Genomic DNA, 18,617 nt, shown 5'->3' on the forward strand with positions numbered 1-18,617 from the left:
TCTCATTGGTTCTCGCTATTCCTGTTCATCTTCCACAGAAATTGCAAACTGGGCCAAACAGGAGGTTAAAGGGACTGACTCTCCAAGTGGAGAGAGTGTTAGTAAAGCGTCTGGAATGTTGCACCCGAGTACCAGGGTACGAAAACTGAGACATATTTGAACACGTCTCCCGATCACATGGTTGATCATACTCTAGGTTCCACATGCATGTTTTAGCTGAAGGAAGAATACCTTAAACCTGGGTAGTTGAAACCCGTGGAATGGGTACCATGCAATATGACTTCAAAGGGTCTTCATTTGCTCACCGAACCTTTCCAATCCTATCACTGCTGCGTTTATGCCCCTGTACTCATGCTTGATTCTCTTTCGGAGACATAGCAATCCATAGGTTTTAAGATACTTACTAGTCAGGTACATTCTTAGGCGTTTAATATGCGGTGTTGAGTCCATTTCGTTGAGCAAGGAGTAGCTCTTGTCTATTCCATATTTGGCTTAAGGAACTTTATCTGTGCTCATTTCAATCTCTGGTTTTATGCAGCACCCCAACTCACCTTTCCCCTTAAGCAAGCATAAGTTGGTTTTCTAAATTTGAGACCCTGTTCTGTTCTGTAATTCAGTTCCTGTGTAGCCAAGTTTACATTCCGTGTATTACTGATATCTTATGATGTTTCTTTTTCTGTGTGACTTATTTCAGTTAGAATCATCATACCTGAATCCACTCATTGTGCTGCTAAGGGCCTGATGACATAGATTTCATTGTTGAGTGATATTGCTTTGTAAGTGAATACCACAACTTCTTTATCTATTTTTCACTTTCTGCGATGTTGAACTTGTACTGTAAACGAGGTTCTTGTAAACAGAGGCGTCCCAAACTTTGGGGTGGCTGTGTCTATTTGATTTTAATTTTCCTAAGCTATAGGACCATAAGTGGAAGTGCCCTAGGCTCTGTTGCTTTGTTTTTTCGATGTTTCAGGAAACACCATACACTTCTCCCAAGTGTCTGTTGGCAATTTACATCCCGCCCATCAGCATAACAAGGTTCCCAGTTCTCCATGGCCTGTCCTGACTTTCTGGATTTTACACTTTTTTCAGATGGCCCTTTTGACCAGGGGGCAGTGAGACTTCATTGTACTGCAGATTTCCTTTGCAAGCTTGCTTGGTTGGCCAAAAAGGGCGTATGCGTTTTTTCCTGAATATATTCAGGAAAAAACGCATACGCCCTTTTTGGCCAAGTGCATCATTGTGGACGTTCTGCCTCTTTTCCTATGCTTTCAATGCAATTCCAGTCTACCTCCTGAAATCGGTTTCCTGCAATTCTGCCTTGCTTTCAATGCCTCTTCATAGCCTTACCTCAATATATTTTTTAAAAATAGTTGGCCTTTATAACTCTGCAGGTTTTTGAATTGCAGTGGCCCTTAGCTCCATTTTTTAGCTCTTATTTTCGTGGTCTTGCCCCGTAACCACAGGATTCCTTGAAGCCCTATTTTTCTTCTGGGGCACCTTGCTGTGCCTTTGGTTAATTCTTCTTACTGATGTGATATTAGAGTGACATGTGCCCATTGAAACCGCTACAGCTAGTTTCTCACTGGTTCCCCCTATTCCCATTCATCCTCTGCACTAACTGCAGACTGTGCGATACCAGAACTTAAAGGCATTGACTCCATGTGGGGATGTTGTTAGTAAAGCGGCTGGAATGTCGATCCGGAGCCCCAGGAGAGGAAAAATGAGGTGCGTTTTAGAAACCTTTCCCGATCATATGGTATACCAGTCGCTGGGTTTCCCAAGCATGGTTTAGCTGTAGGAAGATTCCCTTCAACCTGGAGTGTTGGGACCCTTGGAATGAGTAGCATGAAGTATTGCATTAAACTTTCGGCAGTTGCTCACCAAAGCTCACCAATCCTGTCAGCCCCAAGTGTCCAGCCTTATGTCTTATCCAGCTTTGGGTTTATATGTGGTCAATCCAGGTTGCATCACAGCCCCTGAGCGAATTTTGTAAGAATTTTTCTCTCTTTCATTGTTTCAGCGTTTTGTTTTTAAAATTTATTTCTATAATGGGGTTTAGCTCCTTTTCACTGCTGTGTTTGTGCCGCTCTGCACACACTTGATTCCCTTATGGAGATATATCAATACATGGGTTTTAAGATTCTTATTCCTCAGATATATTTCTCTGCGGTGTATAGGGTGTGTTGAGGCCTGTTCATTGAGCAAGGTGTAGATCTTGTCTAATACCTATTTGGTTTATTGAACGGTATCTGTGCTAATTTCAAACTCTGGTTTTATGCATCACCCCACCTCTCCTTTCCCCTTAAGCTGACATAAGTGTGTTTTCTAAATGTGAGACACTGTTCTGTTCTGTAATTCATTTCTTGTGCAGCCATATTTACCCTCCCTCTATAAGTGATATCTTATGATATGTTTCTTTTTCTGTTTGACTTATTTCAAGTAGTATTATCGGACCTAAATCCACTCTTTATCCTTCTACTAGCCTTATTACATTGATTTCATGGTGAAGAGATATTCCATTGTACATAAGTACCACATCTTCTTTATCCATTGTTCTCTTTCCTGGGATATTTAAGGTGTACTGAAGTTGAGGTTCTTGTAAACAGAGTAGCCCTAAACTGTGGTGTGCTTGTGTCTTGTTGATTTTTAGACTTCCCTAGATATACTCCCATGATTGGAAGTGTCCTATGCTCTGTAGCTCTGTTTTTTAGATGATTTAGGAACCACCATACACTTCTCCAGAGTGGCTCTCGGCAGTTCACACACTGCCCATCAGCGTATAAAGGCTCCCTGTTCTCCATGGCCTGTCCTGCATTTCTGGTTTTTACAATTTTTTAGGATGGCCCTTTTGACTGGTGGGAAGTGAGACTTCTTTGTTGTGCACATTTGCATTGCTTGCTTGCTTCGTTGCCCATAAAGTGCGTATGCGTTTTTTCCTGGATATAATCAGGAAAAAACGCATACGCCCTTTTGGGCCAACTGCATCATTGTCGAAATTCTGCCGCTTTTCATGTGCGTTAAAGACGAGTCCAATCTATCTCTTGAAATCTGTTTCTTGCAATTCTGTCTTGCATTCAGATCCTCTTCTTTGCCTTACCTCAACATATTTTTGGACGTTAGTTTTCATTTATAACTCTGCAGGTTTGTGAATTGCAGTGACCCTGAGCTCCATTTTTTAAGTTGCTCTTTTGTGAGCTGGCCTCAAACCCGCAGGATTGCTTCAGGCCCTATTTTGGCTCCGGCGAGGCAGGCTGAGCCTTTCTTTAATTCTTATTCTTAATGGGAAATTAGAGTGATATGTGCCCGTCCAAACCCCTACAACTCTTCTCTCATTGGTTCCCCCTCTTCCCGTTCATCCTCCTCACAATTTGCAAAATGTGTGAAACAGAAGTTTAAATGTGCTGATTCTCCAAGTGGGGAGATTCTAAGTAGCGTGGCTGGAATGGTGAACAGGAGCACCAGGAGAGGATAAATGAGGTGCATTTTAGACACATCTCCCGATCACATGGTGTACAGCCCTCTGGGCTTTCCATGCATGTTTTAGCTGTAGGAAGATCCCTTGAACCTGCAGATTTGGGACCCATTGAATGGGTACCAGGTAGTATTACTTTAAAGGGTGTGCATTTCCTCACCCAACCTCACATTTCTCTTAGCGCAAACAGTTTCCAGCCTTATGTCTCATCCTGCTGTGGGTCTAGATGTGTTCAATCCATGTTGCATCACCGTCCCTGAGGAAAAGTTGTAAGAGGTTTTCTCTGTCTCTCTGTCGTTTATTTTTTTCAATTTATTACTATATTGGTTACAGCTGATTTTCAAAGCTCTGTTTCTTGCTGCTGTACATCCACTTGATTCACGTACAGAGAGACATCAATAAATTCTTTTTCAGATTCTTACCAGTCATATATATTCTTTTCCGGTGACTTGAGTGTGCTGAGTGCAGTTCTTTTAGCTACCGTGTAGGCCTTGTTGATTATCAGTTTGGTATTTGGAATGGTATCTTTGCTAATTTCAACCTCCTGGATGATGCCTCACCCCTCCCCACCTTTCCCGTTTAGCAGCCTTATGCGTGTTTTCTACATATTTGACTATGTTTTTGTTTTGTAATTTATTTCATGTGTAGCCATTTTGGATTCCACCTTTAAGTGATATCTTATGATATGTGTCTTTTTCTTTTTGAATTCTGTCACTTAGAATGATCATACGTAACTCCTCCGGAGTTGTTACAACTGGCCATATTTCATTGATTTCCAGGCTGAATAATATTCCACTCTACCTAAGTACCACATCTCTATCCATTTTTTCCCTCCAGAGACATTTAAGTTATATCCTAGTCGAGGATCTTTTAAGCAGAGAGGGGGTAAACATTGGGGTGCCTGTGTCCTCTCGATTTTTGTTTTTCCCAAGATATACGCCCATGAGTGCAAGTGCCCTATGCTCTGTAGCTCATTTTGTAGATGCTTTAGTAAACACAATACACTTCTCCAGAATGGCCGTTGGCAATATACATTTCCACTATAAGTCTCACAGGGCTCCCTCTTCTCGTTGCCCTGTCCTGCATTTCTGTTGTTTACGCTTTATGAGGATGGCTCTTCTGACTGATGCGAAGTGATATCTTTTGTGGTATTGACTTCCAGTGCCCACCTGTTTGGTTGGCTAAAAAAGTGTATGCCCTTTTCTTGAATATATACAGAAAAGAACGCATACACCCTTTTTGGCCAACTGCAATGTTGGCAATGTTCAGCTCCTTTTCTTGTGCTTAATGGCGAGTCCTTTCTACCTCCTCAAATCCCTTTCCTGCCATTCTCCCTTGCTTACAAGTCCTTTTCTCTGACTCTCCTCAAGACATTTTTCAGTGATGGATATTTTCAACTCTGCAGTTTTGTGAATTTTACTGCCCCTGAGTTCCATTGTTCAACTCGTGTTTATGGGAACTGGCCACAAAGCAGCGGGATTTCCTCAAGCCCTATACTGTTTCCATGGGCAACCCTAGCCTTTGGTCAATTCGTCTTCCTGATTGGAAATTAGAGTGACATGTGCCTGTCTGAACACCTAGGACTTGTCTCTCATTGTTCCTCATCCTTCCGCTTCATCCTCTGGACAAATTCCAAACTGTACGCAACAGGATGTTGACAGTGCTGACATCTCCAAGTGGGGAGATTGTTAGTAAAGATGCTGGAGGGGTGAACCCGAGCACCAGGAGATGAGGAGATGAGATGCCTTTTCCAAACTCTTCCCGATCAGACGGTATACCATCCTCTGGGTGTGACAGACATGTTTTAGCAGTAGGAAGAGTCCCATTCATGTAAGGAGAACACCAGGGCTTTTTCAAAATCAGTGTCTCCCCGAAACCCAAACTGGGGAATTTTTTAAGCTACGGCTACACATATGTTCATTAAGGGCCTTGGGAAGTAGGCAGAGTCCAAACTTTAGATGATTGAAGTCTTCAGGGTCAGAAGCACTCACCACCAGCTTCCCTTAGGCTACACTTTAACTGTCATTGATAGATGATGTCAATAAAAATATCTATTCTTTTTCAGATTATTTCCCCTTATAGGTTATTGCAAAATGTTGAGTGTAGTTCCCTGTGCTATACAGTAGTTCCTTGTTGATGATCTATTTTATACATAGCAGTGTGTATGTGTTAATTCCAAACTGTTAATTTATCCCTCCTCCCACCTTTCCCCTTTGGTAATAATAAATTATAAGATTTTATACTTCTCAGAAATGGGGGAGCTGAAAGAGAGGTATCATTTTCAATGGAAAAGCATTTAAAACAAGATTGAAGGTTTAACCAAGATTATTAGATGTACATCCTTGGAAAGAAATCACTTCGTTTCTCTAATATTGACCTGACAAATAAGACAAACCTTTTCACTGAACTTGCTTATAAAAAGTGATGGAAATATCAAATGGAAGTGTTAAAAACATCTTATTTTACCCGAGCCTTATACACTGTTCTATGTTAACTACAGTTTGGCTCACACATCTGTTCATTGAGGTTACAATAGTCTCAATTTCTGTTACTGATCCTCCAGAGTGGACCCCAACAAGTGTCCCCCTGCCCAGTGTCATTGGGGCCAACAGATCGAGACTGAGTTTGGTTCACAAGCAAAGGAAACTTTATATTTTGATCAGAGAATGGAGAGGTGAGAGCATGTACTACCCCGTGGGCTGTGGGCTGGGCTGCTGTGTAGAGATCCTGTCAGAGTCAGTGGGAGGGAGGGAGGCGGCGGAGCTCTCGAGGGCCGGGTTGGCTGTAGCTCAGGCTCTATATCGTGGAGTCTGCACTGGGCCCCAGGAGCTGAGGTGTCGACCCAGCCATTCTGCACTAGGAAATCTGGTCTGAAGTGTCGGGTGTGGAACCTCTGCATGCGGGACCCTAGGAGCACGTGAAATTAGACAAAGCACAAAGGATAAAAAAGGTTAGACTTGACTTTATTGCCCAGATTCTATTTTTATCTCCCAGGGATTTTTAATGGGCTTTGCTGGGGACAAACCCCTCCTCTGCCTTTTGTCCCGTTCCTCATTCTTGGAGTGCTGAGGGTGCAGACCCTTCTTCTGTAACTGCTGAGTGCTGAGTTGGGAGCCCTCATACCCTGGGGCGAGGGTCAGAGCTTCTCCCCAGCAGCCTCCCGGTGACGTTGATTGTCCCCAGGACCCCTGCCTCCCTGCTCGTCCACCTGAGCACCAGCATTGGAAGTGTTATAGATTCTAATGACCTTTAAGGGTCCAGGAAAGAGATGTGCAGAGACGCTGTGGGGGCCGGTTTCACCCCGCCCCACATTTGTTCGGCCACCTTAGGCTGACCGTCTCTGCCAGCCTAGATGCTCTGACCAGTAGTCTGCGCTTTCTTCAATTAGGCCCCTGAATTAACGTACAAACAGCACCAGGTGTCAGAGCCCTGCCCGCTCAACTCCCAGACAGTCCAGGGTCAGTGGTGACCAAGGACCATGATGGCTACTGAGTCAACAGCCTTTTGAAGTAAACAGGAGTCCAGCCGGTCTTATTGGCCACCATCATCATGGTGTCTGTAGGCTTTTCTATGGTGACAGTGTGGTATACTGTTCCCCCGCCAAGATTATTAGCTCCCCTCTGGGTGCAGTAAGTCCTGCAAGCAGTAGTCTACTCTTTTGGGACACACTCTTGTTGTTTTATGAGAGAAACTCCAGGTCAAGTGATGTTCACACGAGTCGTCATGGTGCCCTGTTGCCCCCGGTTATCTCTCTGGATGTTGGAGTTGGAGGGCCTCCTCACTCGAGGTCGGTGTGCCCACGGAGCGAACCCTGCAACTTCAGGGCATGGTTGGTGGTTAGGATCACCACGTGGGGTCCTTTTCCCTTAGGAGGGAGGTGGCCTTTTGGGCTGCTGATTTCCAGGTTTTTAGATACCGCCAGTATCTTGGCCAGATGTGGCAGTGGGCCAAGCCCCTTAGTGACCGTAGTTTATCCTACCTGGATGGCATTCTTGCATTGTTCCATTTCAAGTGGTCCCAGTTTTTGCACTAATTCTCCAATGGCGATTCACCTTTCACCGGGAATGTAAAGGTCAAAGGGTTTAGCTAAATTAGGGAGTTCCAGGGCAAGGGTCTGAATTGACTGCTCTTTCCATTCTTGAAAGGCCACTTCTGGATTCTATTCAAAAGGATCATCATCTTTTCCTTTCAGTGTTTCATATAGAGGCCCAGCTAGTAGACTGTAGCTAGGGATCCAGAAGCAGCAAACCCTGGCCTCCCCAGGAACCCCTAAGCTGTCTTCTAGTTTTAGAAAGGGGTAAGGCTGAAAATGGTTTCTTCCCTTTCCTGGGATGGGCTTCTCTGACCTTCTGTGAGAATGAAGCCCAGGCAGGTCACCGCAGTCTGTGATATTTGAGCTTTTTCTTGGACAACTTCTATCCTTTATTGGCTTGGTAGTTCAGAGGCCTCCTTAGTAGGGCTGGTGATCAGAATGTCGTCTGCATATTGAAGGAGGGTTTCCTTTTCCAGAGGTAGAACTTTTAGGTCTTTAGCTAAGCTTTCCCCAAAGATGGTGTGGGAATTTTTGCACCCTTGGGGCCAGACGGCCCGGAAGTATTGTTTTAGTTGTATGTTGAGTCCTGCCACTCACAAGCCAAAATTTCTTGTGACTCTGGGACTAATGGAATACAAAAGAAGGCATCATTGAAGACTAATACAGAATACCATGTCCTGGTGGTTGGTAGAATGACCAGCAGGGTGTAGGAATTAGGAGCAACTGGAGGTATATCCTCGGTGGCTTCACTGACTGTCCTGACATCCTTTACCAGGTCCCCAGCAGCCCATGGGGCTCTCGTGGTCAGACCAATCCCAGAATATGGAGCTCACCTGGGCAGGTACCCCACCCCCACCCCAGCCCACGGGGCTCTCGTGGTCAGGCCCCTCCCAGGATACAGAGCTACCCTTGCAGGTACCGTGGCAGGGCTGGGCACACAGGAACCGTGCACATAGCCCTCATTGCAGAGCACCCCCAGCTCACCTGTCGCTCAGAGCTGACACAGAGCACCTCAGAGCAGGACTTGAACTAACAAACAGCAGCTGCGACAGGTCTGTGACCCTGGGCATCACTCCGTGAGGCCTCCCTCCACCTGGTCTTCCAGAGACTTCCACTGCACCCGGGGCACCAGGCCTCTGTCTCCAACCACCACCCACCCCTCCTCTCCCTGACTCCTGGGTTCCTCTCATTAGGAGAGGGTTTTCTTGAAGTTGTCTCCCACTCATGGGTCAGATAAAATGATTAGAAAACAAGCCAAAGCTGCAGCCCCTTGTCTATCCTGACTCTCAGGAGCCCACACCTGTTCCTTGGACCTGGCCGGTTCAGCAAGTTCCATTTTCTGCAACTGTGAGCCCCTGAGGGGTGATGATTGGCTGACCTGGGCAGCCTTACCGTGCCGGCCAGCCCTCCCCAGGTGTGCCTGGGTTGAGATCAATATAAATACCACTCCAGGCAGCAAGAGCCCCTGCAGCCGTGCCTGACGCCATTTTCTCTGCCCTGTCAGCAGTCTCGGGGCTGGGCTGGTGGGAGGGAGTGAGAGGCCACGGCTTTGTGGGTGGCCCAGTGTGAGTGGGGCTCTGCTGGACTTTCTGCAGCAGTTGCCAGGCTGCCACCTGCTAAAGAAGAGGATGTGTCACCCATACCTGCTGCTGGAATTTCTCCCTGGGCAGAGGTGAGGAAGGAAAAAAGCAGTGGGGGCAGGGACAGGACGGGTATCTCAGGCAGGGAAATGGAAATCTTCCAGAAGAGCACCCAGGGCCAGGACCATCCTGGCTGGCCTGCAGGCACCAAGTCGGCCGGCATGCTGTCACTCGTGTGGCTCTATGGCCCTTCCTCTAGGCTTTCAAGTCCTTGTATATATTCAGGTGTTTTACCTGGGACGGGTGGGAATAGTTCAGCAGCAACTGGCCTGGGGCTCAGCTCACGCTTACTCACAGATGCCTCGGCACGGTGCCCCAGCTTTGCAATGAGGACGCTTGTTGCGTGGGGGCTGCTGGCTGAATGGGAGACGATTCCCCACCACTGACCAACTTCAGAATTGTTTACAACTGGAGCAAGTGCCCTGATACGGTTTTCCTCTGTGTAACTGGTGGGTTCTGTGTTTTTTTTCTCTTTTTCGTTTTTGGTTCAAGGTAGATTTTATTCCTCTTTTTTGTATTTACAGATATAAGCATGGAAATAATTTATTCATATAAATACATGTATGTGCAGGGAATAATTGTTTTTTCTGTTTTATTTTTTAAATTTTACTTCTTTTTAATTTTGAATTTTATTTTATATTTTTATACAGCAGGTTCTTATTGGTTATCTATTTTATACATATAAATGTATACATGCCAATCCCAGTCTCTCAACTCCTCCCACCACCACCCCCCCAACAGCTTTCCCCCCTTGTTGTCCATACGTTTGTTGTCTACATCTGTTGCTCTATTTATGCCTTGCAAAATGGTTAATCTGTACAGTTTTTCTAGGTTCCACATATATGCATGAATATACAAGATTTGTTTTTCTCTTTCTGACTTACTTCACTCTGTATGACAGTCTCTAGATCCATCGACGTCTCTACAAATGACCCAATTTCATTCCTTTTCATGGCTTAGTAATATTCCATTTTATATATGTACCACAACTTTATGCATTCGTCTGTCTGTGGGCATTTAGGTTGCTTCCATTACCTCGATATTGTAAATAGTGATGCAATGAACATTGCGGTGAATGACTCTTCTTGATTTATGGTTTTGTCTGGGTATATGTCCAGTACTGGGATTCCTGTATCATATGGTAATTCTATTGTTAGTTTCTTAAGAAATTCCATATTGTTCTCCATAATGACTGTATCAATTTATATTCCCAACAATAGTGGAAGAGGGTTCCTTTTCTCCACACCCTTTCCAGCATTTTTTGTTTGTAGATTTTCAATGATGCCTATTCTACCAGGTGTGAGGTGATACCTCATTGTTGAATCCATTTCCTTGAGCAAGGGGTAGCTCTTGTCTATTACATATTTGGCTTATGGAACGGTATCTGTGCTAATTTCAAACTCTGCTTTTATGCAGCACCCCAACTCACCTTCCCCCTTAAGCAGGCATAAGTTGGTTTTCTAAACTTGAGACCCTGTTCTGTTTTGTAATTCAGTTCATGTGTAGCCAAGTTCACATTCCGTGTATTAGTGATACCTTATGATGTTTCTTTTTCTGTGTGACTTATTTCACTTAGAATCATCATGCCTCAATCCATTCATTATGCTGGTACAGGCCTGGTGACATAGATTTCATTGCTGAGTGGTATTCTTTTCTACAGAAGTACCGCAACTACTTTATCCATTATTTGCTCTCTGGGATATTTAACTTGTGCCGTAGAAGAGATTCCTGTAAAAAGAGCCGTCCCAAATTTTGGGGTTGCTGTGTCTTTTTGATATTAATTTCCCTAAGCTATAGGAGCATAAGTGGCAGTGCCCTAGGCTCTGTTGCTTTGTTTTTTAGATGTTTCAGGAAACACCATACACTTCTCCCAAGTGTCTGTTGGCAATTTACATCCCGCCCATCAGCATAAAAAGGCTCCCAGTTCTCCATGGCCTGTCCTGCCTTTCTGGATTTTACACTTTATTCTGATGGCCCTTTTGACCGGGGGGAAGTGAGACTTCATTGTAGTGCAGATTTCCTTTGCAAGCTTGCTTGGTTGGCCAAAAAGGGCGTATGCGTTTTTTCCTGAATATATTCAGGAAAAAACGCATATGCCCTTTTGACCAAGTGCATCATTGTGGACGTTCTGCCTCTTTTCCTACGCTTTCAATGCAATTCCAGTCTACCTCCTGAAATCGGTTTCCTGCAATTCTGCCCCGCTTTCAAGTCCTCTTGGAAGCCTTACTTCAGTCTATTTTTGGACGATAGCTGTCATTTATAACTCTGCAGGTTTGTGAATTACAGAGACCCTGAGCTCCTTTCTTCAACTCGCTTTCTTTTGAGCTGGTCGCAACACCGCAGGATGGCTTCAGGCCCTAATCTGGTTCCGGCACGGCACGCTGAGCCTTTGGTTATTTCCTCTTCCTGGTGGGAAATGAGAGTTAAATTTTCCCGTCCAGACACCTCCAGCTAGTCTCTCATTGGTTCTCCCTATTCCTGTTCATCTTCCGCAGAAATTGCAAACTGGGCCAAACAGGAGGTTAAAGGCGCTGACTCTCCAAGTTGGGAGAGTGTTAGTAAAGGGTCTGGAATGTTGCACCCGAGTACCAGGGGAGGAAAACTGAGACATATTTGAACACGTCTCCCGTTCACACGGTTGATCATACTCAGGGTTCCACATGCATGTTTTAGCTGAAGGAAGAATACCTTAAACCTGGAGAGTTGAGACCCGTGTAATGGGTACCATGCAATATGACTTCAAAGGGTCTTCATTTGCTCACCGAACCTCTCCAATCCTATCACTGCTGCGTTTATGCCCCTGTACACATGCTTGATTCTCTTTCGGAGACATAGCAATCCATAGGTTTTAAGATACTTACTAGTCAGGTACATTCTTAGGCTTTTAATATGCAGTGTTGAGTCCATTTCGTTGAGCAAGGAGTAGCTCTTGTCTATTCCATATTTGGCTTAAGGAACTTTATCTGTGCTCATTTCAATCTCTGGTTTTATGCAGCACCCCAACTAACCTTTACCCTTAAGCAAGCATAAGTTGGTTTTCTAAATTTGAGACCCTGTTCTGTTCTGTAATTCAGTTCCTGTGTAGCCAAGTTTCCATTCCGTGTATTACTGATATCTTATGATGTTTCTTTTTCTGTGTGACTTATTTCAGTTAGAATCATCATACCTGAATCCACTCATTGTGCTGCTAAGGGCCTGATGACACAGATTTCATTGCTGAGTGATATTGCTTTGTAAGTAAATACCACAACTTCTTTATCCATTTTTCACTTTCTGCGATGTTGAACTTGTACTGTAAACGAGGTTCTTGTAACCAGAGCTGTTCCAAACTTTGGGGTGGCTGTGTCTTTTTGATTTTAATTTCCCTAAGCTATAGGAGCATAAGTGGAAGTGCCCTAGGTTCTGTTGCTTTGTTTTTTAGATGTTTCAGGAAACACCATACACTTCTCCCAAGTGGTTGTTGGCAATTTACATCCCGACCATCAGCATAACAAGGCTCCCAGTTCTCCATGGCCTGTCCTGCCTTTCTGGATTTTACACTTTTTTCAGATGGCCCTTTTGACCGGGGGGAAGTGAGACTTCATTGTAGTGCAGATTTCCTTTGCAAGCTTGCTTGGTTGGCCAAAAAGGGCGTATGCGTTTTTTCCTGAATATATTCAGGAAAAAACGCATACGCCCTTTTTGGCCAAGTGCATCATTGTGGACGTTCTGCCTCTTTTCCTATGCTTTCAATGCAATTCCAGTCTACCTCCTGAAATCGGTTTCCTGCAATTCTGCCCCACTTTCAAGTCCTCTTGGCAGCCTTACTTCAGTATATTTTTGGACGATAGCTGTCATTCATAACTCTGCAGGTTTGTGAATTACAGTGCCCCTGAGCTCCTTTCTTCAACTCGCTTTCTTTTGAGCTGCCCGCAACACCGCAGGATGGCTTCAGGCCCTAATCTGGTTCCGGCATGGCACACTGAGCCTTTGGTTATTTCCTTTTCCTGGTGGGAAATGAGAGTTAAATTTGCCCGTCCAGAAACCTCCAGCTAGCCTCTCATTGGTTCTCGCTATTCCTGTTCATCTTCCGCAGAAATTGCAAACTGGGCCAAACAGGAGGTTAAAGGCTCTGACGCTCCAAGTGGGGAGAGTGTTAGTAAGGCGTCTGGAATGTTGCACCCGAGTACCAGGGGAGGAAAACTGAGACATATTTGAACACATCTCCCGATCACATGGTTGATCATACTCTGGGTTCCACATGCATGTTTTAGCTGAAGGAAGAATACCTAAAACCTGGGTAGTTGAAACCCGTGGAATGGGTACCATGCAATATGACTTCAAAGGGTCTTCATTTGCTCACCGAACCTCTCCAATCCTATCACTGCTGCGTTTATGCCCCTGTACACACGCTTGATTCTCTTTTGGAGACATAGCAATCCATAGGTTTTAAGATACTTACTAGTCAGGTACATTCTTAGGCGTTTAATATGGGGTTTTGAGTCCATTTCGTTGAGCAAGGAGTAGCTCTTGTCTATTCCATATTTGGCTTAAGGAACTTTATCTGTGCTCATTATAATCTCTGGTTTTATGCAGCACCCCAACTCACCTTTCCCCTTAAGCAAGCATAAGTTGGTTTTCTAAATTTGAGACCCTGTTCTGTTTTGGAATGCAGTTCCTGTGTAGCCAAGTTTACATTCCGTGTATTAGTGATATCTTATGATGTTTCTTTTTCTGTGTGACTTATTTCACTTAGAATCATCGTACCTGAATCCACTCATTATGCTGCTACGGGCCTGATGACATAGATTTCATTGCTGAGTGATACTGCATTGTACGTAAGTACCACAAGTTCTTTATCCATTTTTCACTTTCTGTGATATTGAACTTGTACGGTAAACGAGGTTCTTGTAAACGGAGGCGTCCCAAACTTTGGGGTGGCTGTGTCTTTTTGATTTTAATTTCCCTAAGCTATAGGACCATAAGTGGAAGTGCCCTAGGCTCTGTTGCTTTGTTTTTTAGATGTTTCAGGAAACACCATACACTTCTCCTGAGTGTTTGTTGTCAATTTACATCCCGCCCATCAGCATAACAAGGCTCCCAGTTCTCCATGGCCTGTCCTGCCTTTCTGGATTTTACACTTTTTTCAGACGGCCCTTTTGACCAGGGAGAAGTGAGACTTCATTGTAGTGCAGATTTCCTTTGCAAGTTTGCTTGGTTGGCCAAAAAGGGCTTATGCGTTTTTTCTTGAATATATTCAGGAAAAAACGCATACGCCCTTTTTGGCCAAGTTCATCATTGTGGACGTTCTGCCTCTTTTCCTATGCTTTCAATGCAATTCCAGTCTACCTCCTGAAATCGGTTTCCTGCAATTCTGCCCCACTTTCAAGTCCTCTTGGCAGCCTTACTTCAGTATATTTTTGGACGATAGCTGTCATTTATAACTCTGCAGGTTTGTGAATTACAGTGCCCCTGAGCTCCTTTCTTCAACTCGCTTTCTTGTGACCTGGCCGCAACACCGCAGGATGTCTTCAGGCCCTAATTTGTTCTGGCACGGCATGCTGAGCCTTTGGTTAATTCCTCTTCCTGGTGGGAAATGAGAGTTAAATTTGCCCATCCAGACACCTCCAGCTAGTCTCTCATTGGTTCTCGCTATTCCTGTTCATCTTCCACAGAAATTGCAAACTGGGCCAAACAGGAGGTTAAAGGCGCTGACTCTCCAAGTGGGGAGAGTGTTAGTAAAGCGTCTGGAATGTTGCACCCGAGTACCAGGGGAGGAAAACTGAGACATATTTGAACACGTCTCCCATTCACATGGTTGATCATACTCTGGGTTCCACATGCATGTTTTAGCTGAAGGAAGAATACCTTAATCCTGGAGAGTTGAGACCCGTGTAATTGGTACCATGCAATATGACTTCAAAGGGTCTTCATTGGCTCACTGAACCTCTCCAATCCTATCACTGCTGCGTTTATGCCCCTGTACACACACTTGATTCTCTTTTGGAGACATAGCAATCCATAGGTTTTAAGATAATTACTAGTCAGTTACATTCTTAGGCGTTTAATATGGGGTTTTGAGTCCATTTCGTTGAGCAAGGAGTAGCTCTTGTCTATTCCATATTTGACTTAAGGAACTTTATCTGTGCTCATTTCAATCTCTGGTTTTATGCAGCACCCCAACTCACCTTTCCCCTTAAGCAAGCATAAGTTGGTTTTCTAAATTTGAGACCCTGTTCTCTTTTGGAATGCAGTTCCTGTGTAGCCAAGTTTACATTCCGTGTATTAGTGATATCTTATGATGTTTCTTTTTCTGTGTGACTTATTTCAGTTAGAATCATCGTACCTGAATCCACTCATTATGCTGCTACGGGCCTGATGACATAGATTTCATTGCTGAGTGATACTGCATTGTACGTAAGTACCACAAGTTCTTTATCCATTTTTCACTTTCTGCAATGTTGAACTTGTACGGTAAACGAGGTTCTTGTAAACAGAGCCGTTCCAAACTTTGGGGTGGCTGTGTCTTTTGTATTTAAATTTCCCTAAGCTATAGGACCATAAGTGGAAGTGCCCTAGGTTCTGTTGCTTTGTTTTTTAGATGTTTCAGGAAACACCATACACTTCTCCCCAGTGGTTGTTGGCAATTTACATCCCGCCCATCAGCATAACAAGCCTCCCAGTTCTCCATGGCCTGTCCTGCCTTTCTGGATTTTACACTTTTTTCAGATGGCCCTTTTGACCGGGGGGAAGTGAGACTTCATTTAGTGCAGATTTCCTTTGCAAGCTTGCTTGGTTGGCCAAAATGGGCGTATGCGTTTTTTCCTGAATATATTCAGGAAAAAACGCATACGCCCTTTTTGGCCAAGTGCATCATTGTGGACGTTCTGCCTCTTTTCCTATGCTTTCAATGCAATTCCAGTCTACCTCCTGAAATCGGTTTCCTGCAATTCTGCCCCGCTTTCAAGTCCTCTTGGCAGCCTTACTTCAGTCTATTTTTGGACGATAGCTGTCATTTATAACTCTGCAGGTTTGTGAATTACAGTGCCCCTTAGCTCCTTTCTTCAACTTGTTTCTTGTGACCTGGCCGCAACACCGCAGGATGGCTTCAGGCCCTAATCTGGTTCCGGCACGGCACGCTGAGCCTGTGGTTATTTCCTCTTCCTGGTGGGAAATGAGAGTTAAATTTGCCCGTCCAGACACCTCCAGCTAGTCTCCATTGGTTCTCGCTATTCCTGTTCATCTTCCGCAGAAATTGCAAACTGGGCCAAACAGGAGGTTAAAGGCGCTGACTCTCCAAGTGGGGAGAGTGTTAGTAAAGCGTCTGGAATGTTGCACCCGAGTAACAGGGGAGGAAAACTGAGACATATTTGAACACGTCTCCCGATCACATGGTTGATCATACTCTAGGTTCCACATGCATGTTTCAACTGAAGGAAGAATACCTTAAACCTGGGTAGTTGAAACCCGTGGAATGGGTACCATGCAATATGACTTCAAAGGGTCTTCATTTGCTCACCGAACCTCTCCAATCCTATCACTGCTGCGTTTATGCCCCTGTACACATGCTTGATTCTCTTTTGGAGACATAGCAATCCATAGGTTTTAAGATACTGACTAGTCAGGTATATTCTTAGGCGTTTAATATGGTGTGTTGAGTCCATTTCGTTGAGCAAGGAGTAGCTCTTGTCTATTCCATATTTGGCTTAAGGAACTTTATCTGTGCTCATTTCAATCTCTGGTTTTATGCAGCACCCCAACTCACCTTTCCCCTTAAGCAAGCATAAGTTGGTTTTCTAAATTTGAGACCCTGTTCTGTTCTGTAATTCAGTTCCTGTGTAGCCAAGTTTACATTCCGTGTATTACTGATATATTATGATGTTTCCTTTTCTGTGTGCCTTATTTCAGTTAGAATCATCATACCTGAATCCACTCATTGTGCTGCTAAGGGCCTGATGACACAGTTTTCATTGCTGAGTGATATTGCTTTGTAAGTAAATACCACAACTTCTTTATCCATTTTTCACTTTCTGCGATGTTGAACTTGTACTGTAAACGAGGTTCTTGTAAACAGAGCCATTCCAAACTTTGGGGTGGCTGTCTTTTTGATTTTAATTTCCCTAAGCTATAGGACCATAAGTGGAAGTGCTCTAGGCTCTGTTGCTTTGTTTTTTAGATGTTTCAGGAAACACCATACACTTCTCCCAAGTGTCTGTTGGCAATTTACATCCCGCCCATCAGCATAACAAGGCTCCCAGTTCTCAATGGCCTGTTGCCTTTCTGGATTTTACACTTTTTTCAGATGGCCCTTTTGACCAGGGAGAAGTGAGACTTCATTGTAGTGCAGATCTCCTTTGCAAGCTTGCTTGGTTGGCCAAAAAGGGCGTATGCGTTTTTTCCTGAATATATTCAGGAAAAAACGCATACGCCCTTTCTGGCCAAGTGCATCATTGTGGACGTTCTGTCTCTTTTCCTATGCTTTCAATGCAATTCCAGTCTACCTCCTGAAATCGGATTCCTGCAATTCTGCCCCGCTTTCAAGTCCTCTTGGCAGCCTTACTTCAGTCTATTTTTGGACGATAGCTGTCATTTATAACTCTGCAGGTTTGTGAATTACAGTGCCCCTGAGCTCCTTTCTTCAACTCGCTTTCTTTTGAGTTGGTCGCAACACTGCAGGATGGCTTCAGGCCCTAATCTGGTTCCGGCCCGGCATACTGAGCCTTTGGTTAATTCCTCTTCCTGGTGGGAAATGAGAGTTAAATTTGCCCGTCCAGACACCTCCAGCTAGCCTCTCATTGGTTCTCGCTATTCCTGTTCATCTTCCGGAGAAATTGCAAACTGGGCCAAACAGGAAGTTAAAGGGACGGACTCTCCAAGTCGGGAGAGTGTTAGTAAAGCGTCTGGAATGTTGCACCCGAGTACCAGGGGAGGAAAACTGAGACATATTTGAACACGTCTCGCGTTCACATGGTTGATCATACTCTGGGTTCCACATGCATGTTTTAGCTGAAGGAAGAATACCTTAAACCTGGGTAGTTGAAACCCGTGGAATGGGTACCATGCAATATGACTTCAAAGGGTCTTCATTTGCTCACCGAACCTCTCCAATCCTATCACTGCTGCGTTTATGCCCCTGTACACATGCTTGATTCTCTTTCGGAGACATAGCAATCCATAGGTTTTAAGATACTTACTAGTCAGGTACATTCTTAGGCGTTTAATATGCGGTGTTGAGTCCATTTCGTTGAGCAAGGAGTAGCTCTTGTCTATTCCATATTTGGCTTAAGGAACTTTATCTGTGCTCATTTCAATCTCTGGTTTTATGTAGCACCCCAACTCACCTTTACCCTTAAGCAAGCATAAGTTGGTTTTCTAAATTTGAGACCCTGTTCTGTTCTGTAATTCAGTTCCTGTGTAGCCAAGTTTACATTCCGTGTATTACTGATATCTTATGATGTTTCTTTTTCTGTGTGACTTATTTCAGTTAGAA

General features: G+C 44.3%; 1 long non-coding RNA gene across 50 annotated transcripts in view; it reads left to right on the forward strand.

Annotated features, from left to right (window-relative positions):
* The window catches only part of LOC307185334, a 3,778,167-nt gene that overhangs the window by 2,657,100 nt on the left and 1,102,450 nt on the right, over window positions 1-18,617 (forward strand). For all 50 annotated transcript variants that reach the window (XR_013827964.1, XR_013827965.1, XR_013827990.1 and 47 more), the window contains one exon: window positions 13,884-13,965. This is a non-coding gene — a long non-coding RNA (uncharacterized lncRNA). The remainder of the gene's footprint in view (window positions 1-13,883; window positions 13,966-18,617) is intronic.

The sequence above is a fragment of the Stenella coeruleoalba genome, assembly GCF_951394435.1.
Source record: "Stenella coeruleoalba genome assembly, chromosome: 4".
Taxonomy (NCBI): domain Eukaryota; kingdom Metazoa; phylum Chordata; class Mammalia; order Artiodactyla; family Delphinidae; genus Stenella; species Stenella coeruleoalba.